Source organism: Hemicordylus capensis, chromosome 4, assembly GCF_027244095.1.
Source record: "Hemicordylus capensis ecotype Gifberg chromosome 4, rHemCap1.1.pri, whole genome shotgun sequence".
Lineage (NCBI taxonomy): Eukaryota > Metazoa > Chordata > Lepidosauria > Squamata > Cordylidae > Hemicordylus > Hemicordylus capensis.
This window is the reverse complement of record NC_069660.1, coordinates 213,512,014-213,526,056: the sequence shown is the minus strand read 5'-3', so window position 1 is coordinate 213,526,056 and position 14,043 is coordinate 213,512,014. Positions and strand designations below refer to the sequence as shown.

General features: G+C 42.6%; 1 protein-coding gene across 7 annotated transcripts in view; it reads right to left on the bottom strand.

The window, feature by feature from the left end:
* The window catches only part of PHACTR1 (phosphatase and actin regulator 1), a 451,342-nt gene that overhangs the window by 234,661 nt on the left and 202,638 nt on the right, over positions 1-14,043 (bottom strand). The window contains exon 1 of one of the 7 annotated variants that reach the window (XM_053250901.1): positions 2,449-2,539. The exons of the other annotated variants lie outside the window; for them this stretch is intronic. The gene's annotated coding sequence lies outside the window, so the exon portion shown is untranslated. Of the gene's footprint in view, positions 1-2,448; positions 2,540-14,043 lie in introns of those variants that run through there. 7 annotated transcript variants of the gene reach the window in all.

Here is a 14,043-nt window from a genome sequence, read left to right as displayed (position 1 = left end):
ACCCCACTGTCTGTTTGTTTGTTTATTTGGGTAGGCTTTTAGTGGCCAAGTGTATGTGGATTAAATTTTAACATTTGCAAGGTTGGTATTACTTCCTTCTTAATTCTTTACCCACTCCACCCCAGAGCCAAACCTTTGGGAAGAGGTGGGTTACAAACAGAATAAGTAATACATTTTAGGGCCTAGTGAAGCTAACACAGATTAATTTTTATTTTTGGCATGGTATCCAGTCTTATAAATAATTCTGCACATTTCCAAGTCATGTCAAGATAATGTCTCACAATGTCATGGCTCAACAATTGTCCAGAGTGTGGTGAGCTATGATCATAAATCATGTTGACCAATTAAAAAAACCCCCATTTACCACATAAAAGGGGGGGAAAGGTCCTAGCAGTTTTTCCAAGTCACCAAAGTAATTTGACTTGGATACTTATTTGAATCACATCTGCTTTGGCCTCATATAGCTGTGTCTTGAAGTCTGCAAACAGATGATCATAGAAAGATTTAAGTACTTGTGATGTGATCAAATGGATGCAAATCCATGCACATGTCAGTACATAATTTATTCTGCACATTTGAAATAAGAGATGTATGCACAACACAGTGAACATAGCTGGTATGCCTGCATGTTTTAGAGGGGTATGTTAATCTATCAGCTATCTTAAAATCCAAATAACTATATTTCTAGAATTCTCAATTAAGAAATGTCATAGATTAATAGAGGGGGGGGGGGAAGCCTCTAGTGGCTCATTATAGCTGTTAAAATTAACTTGACACTGGCTGAAAGGTAGGACTAATATTTTCCCAGATGAAGGAAGCTGGAAATTAAGATGAATATGATATGCATCCATCTGTAAAGCTGTTACTGCTCCCTCACTGAAGTTTAGAATGTTCTGGGCTCTTTGTAGGAAGGATGGAATACACAACAAATGTATTTTTTGCATAAGCTGCCCATTTGTGTTGTGCCTCTGATGACAGAATTGGTTTTTAACATACACACACTATAGAGTGGTGACCATAGTATATACATAATCTGTTTTAATGGGCTCCACTGGACTAGAGGCAGGTTCAGATGTTTTAACTTCGCCCCGCTGTAGCCATATACAGCGGATTCAGTCTCACAATCACAGGAGTGCCCCTGAAGAAAGGTGTCCACTCAAAACCTATCAAGTCCACAAGAAACCATACTTCAGTACACCATTAAGATTTCCTCTTCAACTGTTTTCACAACATTATTCATGAGGCACACTACTGCCACAGCTGACAAGGGGGTCGGTTTGCCTGTTCCAACAGCTGCTTAAACAACCAAGTCTTCTGAGAGTTAGGGAAAGGGACTTTTTCTTTTGGTTTGCCTCAGCTTGCATAGGCCCTTACCACAGCTTATTCTTTGCGCCTCTCCTTTGTCTGCTTTGGGCCCTGATAGGTGAGCTCTGCTGCTCTCTCTTCTCCTCTAGAGGTCTCTGGCAGAGTGGCCATCAATAGTTCCTTCCACTTGCTGCCATTCTTGTCTTTCTCTCTAGCTCATTTCCTCCTCTACCACCATCACCTCCATTTCCTGTTTGCCAAGACCTTTCTTTGCCATATGGAAGCTACACTTCTGCCAACTAGCCAGTGCCCCCAAACTTCATTTATCTGGGACCAGAAGAAGCATGTAATACAGACCCCCTTTTCCCCTCTCAAAGGGGCGTGTCTGTTTTGAAACAAATTAGAGGCCTTGCTGGTATCCTTTCACTTTCCTCCCAGTTTCCTTTAAGCTCCTTACATTTCCACAAGAGCTGGTCTTGTGGTAGCAAGCATGACTTGTCCTCTTAGCTAAGCAGGGTCCACCCTGGTTGCATATGAATGGGAGACCACATGTGAGCACTGTAAGTAAGATTTTCCCCTCAGGGGATGGAGCCACTCTGGGAAGAGCAGAAGGTTTCCAAGTTCCCTCCCTGGCTTCTCCAAGATAGGGCTGAGAGAGATTCCTGCCTGCAACCTCGGAGAAGCCGCTGCCAGTCTGTGAAGACAATACTGAGCTAGACAGACCAATGGTCTGACTCAATATACGGCAGCTTCCTATGTTCCAATGTTCTGGTTGCCTGATTTGTATTTATAGCCTGACATGACAGTATGGCTGTCATGTTATTTTCTTTTTGGTAAGAAAATAAATCTGTTTTGATTAAATATAATCTCTTCATTCTCCTCGTGTTTTCTTGCGTCTTGGGATTCTTGACAGCCAGGACCATCAAAAGAACCCACAGTCCCTGTTAGTGTGATGGTTTTGGGGGTCCCCATTTATTCCTTGGCTGCAGGGATTTGGGGGCATCTAAAAAATCTCTTATAGGCTTGTATATATATTCAATAAACACGTTACAAATCCCCTCTAGCTGCTGTTTCCTGTCTCTGGGATCTAATGTCACTTCTGCTAGACACTCTGGAAACCAGAGGCCTACCACATTTACTCACATATGTTCTGGGGGCTGTAGATCTAATCAGCAGCAACGGCTCCCTGCCATCTTCATGTCCCTGATTATGAATGGTGCTGGTCTCTCCCTCCTGCTGTCAATCACCTTGTTGGCTCCTCCTGTCTATACACAGTAAATGGCAGCAGGAACTACAGAATTCTGGGACTTGGTGTTCTTGAGAGAGCAAGTCACATAGGGTGGCATGCTTCTTTTCACCTCTTAAACTAGTCCTCGAGTTCTCTCTCCTGCAGAGGAGGACCTGGCCGGTGGCCTGGTCATTGTGGCCATTGTTCAGGATATTGCTCATTCTGTTTTAACTCCATTTCTGATCTATTATCTAGAATAAAGATTTCAAATCCCCCCAAACCAATGCAAAAAGTGGATTTTTTTAACCCCGATATAAATCAGGCTACACTCTGAAAAACCCGAATTGTGTGTGAAATGCTCCCTGATAGCTCACAGGGACTTCGAGGTAAATTTGGCCAGTATGTGAATGCACACCTTCATTCCAGAGGAGATGCGAACTAAAAGTCGGGTGTGAAAAACTTCCCGGTAATGGTCGCTTGGCCCTTCAGCACAAGTAACATGCCATCCCATCACCTCTGCTTGGACCCTGCAGCAAGCTTTACTCTTTTCAGCTGCTCCTCTCCTTTTTACATGTTATGTTCAACACTGGTACAATCTCTGTACACTGTACATGGGTACAGATCTCTATCCAAGTACAGTTATTCACTGTACTTTATATACCGAACACAGCATATTCCGTACTTATATACTGAACATAGGGACAGCAGCATACTTCCTATCTGTATCTTGCCTTTTACAGGGTCTGTGCCCTGGTTCACTTGTAAAATGAATGCAGGTACAGTCATTCACACACAAGAAGTGTTTGTGTGTACAGACATATGAACACAGGTAAAACATAGTGGACTAGATCTCATGATCCGTGAGACCCGGTTTGGGGAAGTGAGCAGGAAGGGAGCCCTGGGTGGCCGAATCGGCCGCCCACGCGATTGCTGGCTTCGAGACGGAGCTGGTGGGGGCTGGGGAGCTTGGGGGCCGCGAAGCCTCCGCAAGCCCCAGTATGCCCTGCGCAAGTGCACAGGGCATACTGGGGAGACCCCCAAGCCGGGAGGCTGCTTTTAAGCCTCCTGGCCGGAGGTCTACTCACAAGCAGATAGCTCGGGTTTGCGGAGCGCTCACTCTGCAAACCCGGGCTAAGGGGCGGGCTACAGGAGCAGGTTAGCCGCTCCAGAACCACCGGGCTCAGCTGCGAGCCCTGTGGTTCTGACGACCAACAAAAATCGGGCTAGGCTTTCCTAGCCCAATTTTTGTGATCGTCAGAATAGCCCCAATGTCTGAATCATCCTCTTGAGTCTCTCTATTATTGGGAATGCTGGGCTTGGGAGGAGCTGAAATGACACTGAGCTGAAGGAGAATTTCACTGCTGGGCACATTCCAGATTAGCTGCTCGACAGTGGCAAAATGCTTCCGTTCAGGCAAATCGCATTCAAAACGTAAATAGCAAAGTGCCCAGCAAAGGGAGCAGTCCCGTGAAAACTAACAACCCAAAAGAACAGCAACTTTTATACGCCGGATATACGACGATTAAATTTGAAACAAGGCATTGGAAATGTGAACGGCACCCTGCTGTTAGCGTAGGGACTGCGGTGTCACAACACAGAAAGTGTGGAAGCACACTTCAGAGATACGCCGTGACCCTGTTGCAGGGTCTAATCTGGAAAATGCCCTGGTGAGGAGTCCAACCCCAGTCACACTACTGGTACCCAAAGTAGAAGGAATACAGCAGTTTTCAGAAGACTAATTAGTGTCAAATTCAGTGCAGATTTGAACTTCTGATTCACAAGAGCTACAGTTCCATCTTCCACCATTAGCTGTAATTAGTTGCCTGCTTCTCTCAAATGATTTGGCAATTAAAAGTATACAGTTCCTGTCAGCTCAGCAGAGGGTACAGTCCCTGACTGTGTATTTAAGTAAGCAGGGACACCCACACAATGCATAATGGAGAGAAACAAGAGACAAATGCTTCTTGGATGCATATATAGAAGTGGCACATTATAAAGAAGCTTTTGAAAGGAAAGGAAAGAAAAAAGAAATGTATTGTCAGTTGTTAGCTAATAATATTGTTTTTGTTACACAAGCTTATAGACGTTGTTGGATGAGGTTTTCTTTTTCCCTTTCCCTTTCCTGCATGCTTCATCACATCTAACCTCTGGGGTTTTGTCAGACTGAAAGTTACCCTTTATAGAACATGTAATTGAATAGAGATTTTGAAAGAATTTGCTTTCTAATGGATGTCAGCGGATTGTGATTAATTCCCTCTTTCAGCTCTGCTATACACACACTCTTCTCCCTTGCCCAAATGAATATTATCCAAAATAAGTAAATACTGTTATGTGAATTTAAGGCCGAAGGACACAAGTGAGCAGGGCTGCTGCACAACCTGCCTGCATTCCAATGAGCCCTATACAAACCCCTTGGAAATGAATGGAGGCGGAACAGCAGCAGGCACATTTTGTGGACTGATCTCTATACAGTATTTTCAAAACTAATACTCTTCATTCTGAGCGCCTTCATTTCTGTCTCATTAAAAACACTTCAAATATTATGACCTTCATAGCTGATGTTATTTATACTATCTCAACATGAGAGTCATAAGCAGAACATTAGAGACTGCAGCCAGAAAGGTTTTTTTGTGGTGGGGGAAGGCCTAAGGTTAACCCGGGAGAATTAAAGGTAAAGTGTGCCGTCAAGTCGGTGTCAACTCCTGGTGACCACAGAGCCCTGTGCTTGTCTTTAGTAGAATACAGGAGGGGTTTACCATTGCCATCTTCTGCGTAGTACGAGATGATGCATTTCACCATCTTCCTATATCATTGCTGCCCAATATACAGGTAGGTGTTTCCCATAGCCTGGGAGAATTACCTAAAGTAATTTGTATATTATGGTTTCATTGTCTTATTATTTATTCAAACTATTGATATCCTGCTTTCTGCCAAAGAATAGGCCTCCAAGGTAAGACAATAAGACAAAATTAATATATATAAAACTTTCAAATCATTATTTCTTTTTAAAGAATGGCTACTGTTTAAAGGCTCTGGGGAGAGGAGGATTAAAAAAAAAAAGTCTGCTCCCCAGGATGTTACTTAAGTTCTTATGATGTTATTTTGTTGTTAAGCTTCTTTGAATCATTTAAGAAATAAATCAATCAGTGAAAAACAGGAAAAACCCAAGTTCAAGTTGTCTGAAATGCTTAAAGCTACTTAATTAAGTACTAATAAGCACCAAGCTCTTGACAACTATCCCAGAACCATTTGCCAGAATACTGGAAGATAAGAGCAGAATGATTTCTTACTAAGTAAGTGGGTAGAATGCTTTCTGAACATTTTTCTTCATATCTCCATAATTAAAAGGACTAGAGACTTCCTCTACCATTCACCCCCTTATAATCATACTTTAACATTCAAAAAAATGGATCTGGAAAATCTTGGGGGTTGGGGTCAGGCTCTCACAGACTTTTCCATGTCCATTGCTCTGACAGTTGTCTCCAACAGGGAGCCAAAGAAACAAATAGAACATGTACCAACAGTCATTCTTAAATGTAAAAACAGAACTCTATGGTCTCATTAATGGCCTTTCATTCTGCCATCTTCATTCTGCCATTGGCCTTTCATTCTGTCATTTGTGTGACACGGATTCTGAACATAAATGGAAGAGCATAACTTTCAACAGCAGGGCAAAAAGCTGTTTGAAATAACACTCCAATAAATAACAATGGGGAGCAAAGCAAAACACTAAAGCAGAAAGCTCTGCTGCAAATCTGGCCACTACCAATCAAAATGACAGAGTGAGATACTGAAGACATCAGCAATTTGTTTTTATTGACTTCAAAGTTTGCTTACTGTATGGCAATATTTCTGCCAGCATGAATGTCTCTGTGTTACAAGTTTCCCTATATATGCTTTTCTTTTTTCAATTTTCTAATGAAAAAACACTCCATATATAAGTGCCATGGACATTCATATATTCTCTATTCTTACATGTATTTTCGTTCTATAAAATAACCTATTCAGAATTCTCTTCTTTTAAAAAGACAATGAACCATATCATAGTTCAAACTACTGTTTCATTTCCAGTATTTGATCCTAGGATATAACTAACCCTAGTAAACTTGAATGCACTGACTAGCATTATATCAGGGAAGCTCTCAATAAAATAAAGTTGTGCCATTGAGTCGGTATCGACTCCTGCAGCCAGTACTTATATTTACAGTACCATATACTCCATTTACACAGTGCTTAGGTTATAAATGGCTGATCTTCTGCAGTGGGCAAAATCCTCTATTTACCAATTCCACAGACTTTCATGAAGCCATTCTCCTTTAAATGTATTTATTCAATTTATTATATATCTCCCAAATATATCCCAATTTTCAAAAGCACAGAAGTCGTCTTACAACAAAAATATAAAACAAATCAGAGATTAAAGATGTAATCTAAGACAGACAAGAGGAAACATTTCACTGCTATCCATTTTTCTTTTGAAAAAACTGGAAGCTCCACTCTACTAGATATAGAGAAAATGTGGACGTCTCCCTCCTTGCTCATATCAAATCCAGCTGTCTTAACGGTAGCATTGGAAAGGAGTATCTGCTGGAAACAGGAAGCGAGTGCGTGCCAAAGGGCTGGGCCCTGTGGTGTTCAACAATTTCATAAATGACTTGGAGGAGGGAATAGAAGGGATGATTATCAGATTTGCAGATGATCGCTAACTGGGGGGATAGCTAAAACCTTAGAGAAGCAAGATTCAATCCAGTTAGGAAAAGCTCAATTATTGGACTAAAACCAGCAAGTTCAAAAGAGACAAATGTAAAATCCTGCATTTGGGTAAGAAAAATCAAATGCATAAGTACAGGATGGGGGAAGACCTGGCTTGGCAGCTGTAAATGTAAGAGAGACACCTATGTGAATATAGGTGAACATGAGCCAACTGTGTGATGCAGCTTCAAAAAATGGGAATGCAATCGTCAGCTGCATTAACAGTGGCACATTGTCCAGATCACAGGATGTCATCATTCCACTCTATTCCCCACTCCTCAGACCTCATCTGGAATATTGTGTCCAGTTCTGGGCCTCACACTTTAAGAAGGACATTGATAAACTGGAACAGTTTCAGAGGAGAGCAACAAAGATGGTGAGTGGTCTGGAAACACAAGTTCTATGAGGAACAGTTGAAGGGGCTGGTTATGTTTAGTCTGGAGAAGAGAAGATTGATTGATTGAGTGAGTGAGTGAGTGAGGGGGATATGATAGCTGCCTTCAAATATCTTAATGGCTGCCTCACAGAAGGAGGAGTGGACTTGTTTTCTGTTTCTCCTGAGGGTAGGACTGGAATCAGTGAGTTGAAATTACAAGGAAACAGATTTAGGCTAGGCATTAGGATGCATTTCTAAACTGTAAGAGCTGTTTTACAGTAGAAATAGTCTGTTTTGAGCAGGGATGGGCTCTCCTTCACTGAAGGTTTTTAAACAGAGGCTAGGCAGCCATCTTGTCAGGGATGGTATAGCAGTTTCCTGCAGGGAGTTGGACTAGAAGACCTCCAAAATTTCTCCCAACTCTAAAATTCTATAATTGTGTCATTTTCCATCTCACTCTCCTACATTAAAACTCCCTGGATTCCCCCCCCCATCACTGAAAACAAATCCTACTTAAAGTTATGTCCCCCCTGCCCCAAGTATTTCCACATATTTCCTAGCCAAATAGCTGGAGGGATGATACACTGCAAAGTATGCATGATATTAAAAATATGTACTTTCCTGCAATTCTATAGAATGCACAAAATCTGCAGATATGTCCGCACCTTTTAAAATCCTATTTGATAGAAATTGGACGGGGTCTGGAACCATGTATTCCATCACAAATTTAAGCAAAAGAGGAATTTGATAAGATCTTATCTACTGGTGATAGTTCTCCAGGGTTTCAGCCAACCCTGGAGGAACTATTCCCCCCCAACCCTACCTGGAGATGTCATCTGGAACTTTCTTCATGCAAAGCATGGGCTCCACCACTGAACTGTAGTCCTTCCTCCAAGGGCCTGTTTAAAACAACTAAAATTCTATTTACTGTTTCTTATCCAAGTATCTTGGTGAAGCATTCGTGTTTGCTTCAGTACAATCCAGATCCTGTTTTATGATGCATTCCAATGCTTTTGGAAAGGGTTTACATAACATGGTATAGCACAATATGGCTGATGGCAAAAAGGCAGGATCTGTGTGTATCAGATCACTTCCTCACATACGTAGAAGGGGGGGGGGGAGAAGACTACATCCTCATATTGTTCATATCTTTAAATGACCATCTATTAGCTCTGAGATCCCTGGGTATCAGGAAAGAAAAAACACATAGTTCTAAAATAGCAAAACTCACTGTTGCCATTCTTTACCAACTATCTCTCAAAGAACCCATAATCTTCTTCAAATACCTACACACAGTTTGAATTGGCACAAATTGTTCTCTCTCTCACTCACTCACCTGTCTGCAAGAGTTTTATGCAAGGCCTATAAAGTGTTAAAATTTAATGTTTCCAAGTAAATGGGAGAGAGAGCTGTGGCAGCATTGTAATTTTAGAACTACTAAAATGCTGTCTAAAATCTTGGCTGCATATATCAGCAAGTTTGTCATTTAATCCAGTGGAATAAAACCTAATGACCATAATATAATAATCACTTGCAATGAGCAAGATTTAGTGCTAACTGCTGCAACTTCATTAAATGACAGGTATTTCCTATCTCAGATGTGTCCTACAAGTCTGTAAAGTTTTATTTCACACACTGCGTTCACCAAGTGATCATGGGAAAATGTGATTACATGTTAATCATTGGTGCTATTCAAATTTTTGTAATAGAGTGATCGTAGTAGTGGTGGTTTTAATTTCAGCTATGCAGGGTAGGTTGTCCAGATATTACTCAGAGAGAGATACAGACCATTACTACTATGGTCCCTCAGAAGTATATATAAATTATGCTTTGGAATAGAGTGACAGCAACATGCTCCAGTCTTTATTGTTGTGACAGTAGGCAAAATACAAACTTACGCATTGATATGCCAAAATCAAAGAGTGCCTTTGATGATGCAGCATGCCCTTTGACAGAACAGAGCATCATGAAGATCTGAGAAAAGCCTAGTAGCTCTGTTTCACAAGGGCTTCGGCAAACATTTTCTATAGCTCTATATAAACCATGTTGGTTTATATACAAAGGGAACCAAACCCACAATATCTACAAGGCTTCTGCTTTCAATGCTTTGAGACAGCTAAAATGCTTTCATGTTGAAATGAAGTTGCACTTGGATGGGTAAACCTTATTTTCCCATGAAAACAGCTGCACTTATTCAAAACTGAACATACGTAAACAAGTTCAAAGAAGATAGAACTTCAGAGGTAATGGGACTCCAAGCCATGAACCAACTCGGGCAAATTAACTCCCTCTCATTCAGTAAGGCTCTTCACACGAGCAGCCCTACCCTGGCCTGTACAGCCCTACTGGGGTAGGCTGCTCGTGTGAAGTGCCGGGACCGTAGCCAATCCCATCATTGCCCCACTGGGTAGCCCAGGGTGTGGTTCTAAGCTTTCACCTGGGCAGAAGGGTGCAAGTGCGCCCTTCCCTCCAGATCTCTGGTTATGTGTCTGCTTAGGCTGTAGGCAGGAACATACTAGGGATATCCACAAAACCGGTTTGCCCAGTTCGGTTTGAATTCGAACCAGGTTTGAACCAGGAGGGGGTGGTTCGGTTTTGGTTTTGCTCGAACCTCCCCTTGGTTTGGTTTGAATTTGAACTGTTTCAAACCAGTTTGAACCAGTTAGAACCAGTTCAGACCTCCAAAAGTGGGTGAGGTGGTAGCTGGCACCCATGGCTACCTACCACCCAAACTGCAAAGCAATCGGACAATCGTACGATTTTTTATGAATTTTTGAAAATTATTTTTATTTTTTCTCATAGGGTATAATGGGACTCGAACCAGCCCATTATTCCCTATTGTGGAGCACCCATGGGTGCCAACAACCATACAAACCCTGAAGCAATCGGACACCCCTATGATTTTTTTAAAATATTTGAAATATATTTAATTATTTTTCTCATAGAGTATAATGGGACCTGAATCAGCCCATATCCCCTATTGTGGAGCACCTTGGGGCACAAAAGTGGGGTAGGTGGTAGACACCCGGGGTGCCTACCACCCACAAAGTTTCAAGTTAATCAGACACTCCTCTGATTATTGGTAAATTTTAGAATTATTTTGGAATTCCTCATAGAGAATAATGAGGATTGCAGCAAATGCATAGCTTCACGTCAGGAAGAAAGGGGTGTCCTAGAGTGGAGCGTGGTGGGTGATAGTTCCCAAGGTGGGCAAGGAAGCTATCAGAATTATTTGAAAGGAATTGGGCAAAAGGCTGATTTTTAAGTGATTTTTGAAGTTTATGCGACTTTAAGGTTTTTCCCCATAAAGAAGCATGGAGGTGTCAGCAAATGTAAGCTTCACGTCGGGGGGAAAGGGGTGTCCAAGAGCAGAGTGTGGTGGCTGGTAGTGCCCAAGGGGGGCCAGGAAGCTATCAGAATTATTTGAAAGGAATTGGACAAAGGGCTGATTTTTAAGTGATTTTTGAAGTTTATGTGTCTTTAAGGTTAGCAATGAGAGTGGATTCATGGTTTGTCATTGAAAATCTTATATGCTACCAAAGAATCTACACTCAGAACACTTCAGAAACAACAAAACCCAGTACCCCATGGGTTAGCAACCCATGGGGGTGGTTGGCACCCTCGCTCTGGGCCACCCCAGCACCCCCCAAGTGCAGTTATGGGGCTGCTGAAACTTCCATTCTTCCCTATGGAGAAAAACCTTAAAGCCACTTGTGGGGTGGCCCAGAGTTAGTGGTGGTCTAGTGCAAAGAGGGTGCCAACCACCCCTGGTTGAGTAGCCCGGGTCTTTTACCCAGTCTAAAAGTGAGGTAGGAGAACACATATGTGCCCTCCTCCTTCACTGCCCGGTTGTGTGGGCAGCCACGCTGTTGGTGGGTCCTTTCTTTTTCATTCATTTTTCTGCACCCCGTTTGATCAAATTCATTCCCATTGGACTGCAGTCTCTCAAGCTGAACCCCAAAAGACACATCCAAGGAAGCTGCCCATCCTCAGAGTTAGAATATCCAAGCAAGCCTTAAGGGACTAACCAAAGTAAGCTGTCCATGGTCGGCATGTATAACGAATGCACTACAAGTTTGCCACTAGACTGGAAAGCTTGCTCGTTAAGTTGTTTTTAAAGGATTTTTTTAAGAGGGGGGGTTATATTCTCTTAGCAAAGGTTTGGGGCTGCATTGTAACTATTTTGATCTACTGACAGTGGATCAAAGCCAGATTAACTACATGTTAGTTTGCTGATCAGTGCCCTTTAATTGTACTACAATAGTTCCTTTAGATTCAATTATTGCTTATATATGCTCAGTGCTTTAAAGGATTAAATACAGCAGAGACATCATGTCTCCTTGAAGAAAATCTAGTTTTCAGATCATTACTTAATAACACAACATGACTCTTGAAGTGATATTAGAAACAAAACTTGTCAGACTGACTGCAGCTTGTAAAAACTAATGGTTTATCATTAGTGGGCATCAGGGATATGCAACAGGTTAAATATCAAACAGGTTCAACATTGAACCTGTTCGGTTCGACAGTCCAATGTACGGTTCGACAGTCCAATGTTGAACCAACCCACCCCCAGTTCAGTTCGGCACTGGCCCACCTCCCCCACCCCCGACCGTTTGGGGTGTGCATTCCACAAGTTTTTGTTATAAAAACTTAATTTTTTAAAAATTATTATTTGGTACTTACCCCCTCAGGGAGGCTTCTCCGAGGCAGTGGGGGGGGGGTATCTGAAGGTTTCCCTCTCCCCGCAGGCCTCCATTATGCCTCAAATCACCCTGATTGGGTGGTCTTCGGCCCATTCTGGGCCTCACCCCCATTGCGGTGGCCATTTTGGAGGCTGCTGAACATGCCTCAAGTTCTTATACATACTTTAAAAAATTGTATTATCTCAGTCAGAGCTTTTGCACACCCTACAGTTTCCTGAGCCACCTAATGGCACAGCAGGGAAATGACTTGATTAGCAAGCCAGAAGTTGCTGGTTCGAATCCCCACTGGTAAACCTTACCAGGCAGCAGCAATATAGGAAAGATGCTGAAAGGCATCATCTCATACTGTGCAGGAGATGACAATGGTAAACCCCTCCTGTGTATATCAAAAGACAACCACAGGGCTCTGTGGTCTCCAGGAGTCGACACCAACTCAACGACACACTTTACTTTACCAAGTTCAGTCCCAGACATCTCCAGGTAGGGCTGGGCAAAACCCCTGTCTGAAACTCTGGAGAGGACTGCCAGTCAGTGTAGATCAGGGGTGCATAATTGAATGGTGGGGGATGCCCCATGGCTCTTAAGGGAGGAGCCCACCAGCTGGTCACAGCTTGCTTTTTGCCATTCCCTTGTGCCTCTCTGAAGAAGAAGATGGCGGAGCGGAGGCCCATCTTTGTCCCAAGGCACACTCCAACTTTGCTATGTTCCTCCTGTAGACTATACTGAGCTAGATGGCCTGACTCATACATATATTAATACGAGTAAAAGGGCTTGAAGTCTGCAAGCATCTAGACATCTTATCTCTCTGTTACTCTAGTCTTTTTTCTATCTCTGTGAGGTCTCATTTCTGATGTTTGCCAATGGCAAAGCTTTCCCACATTTTCTTGGACATTAATGGATTTTTCTGAGATTTGGGGTGTTTTTGGTAGTCTGGGCATGGCCTGGAACCTACCTGCAGTGCAAAAATGGCATGTTTCTATTTTTCATGGTTTGATTTGGGAGTTTCATGTCAGTCAGTGAGTGACTCAGTAAGGGCTTGCAGTTTGCAAGCATATTGATGTTTTAGCTCTCTGTGACTCTAGTCTTTTTCTGTCTTTATGAGATCCATGGTTGTAGCTATAACTGAGCATATGGGTTCAAAGAACGCAGGGCTCCCAGCTCCCAAGGGCTCCCAGATCCATCTTTTCATTAGCTCCCTCATTCTGAGGGGCCGCCACGGAGAGGGGCGAACATAGACCCCCTTTCCCCTAAGCACGCCGTGATGAGATTTCATTCCCCATGTTTTTCAGTGAGAGAGTTCCCCCACATTTTCTGGGAAAGTAATGAATTTTCCTGGGGTTATGTGTTTTGGTGTTTTTGTTTTGTTTTGTTTTTGTAGCCTGGGCAAAGTCTGGAACCTACCAGCAAAACTGGCATGTCTCTACCTTTTGTGGTTTGGTCTGGGAGCTTCATGTCAGTGAGTGAGTGAATGAGTCAGTCAGTGAGGCCCAAGCAGCTTTATATAATAGATGAAAGGGATATGGGGCTGAAAACCATTTGTATCACAGTCCTACCTCCATGGCAACCAACATTATTAAACAGGTTTAGGTTAGGGCTTTATCCAGAGGAAATGGAAAATGTAGGAAGCTTCTCAAGCCCAACGTGCTTGTGCTAGAGACTAAATAAAGTCAGCCCCT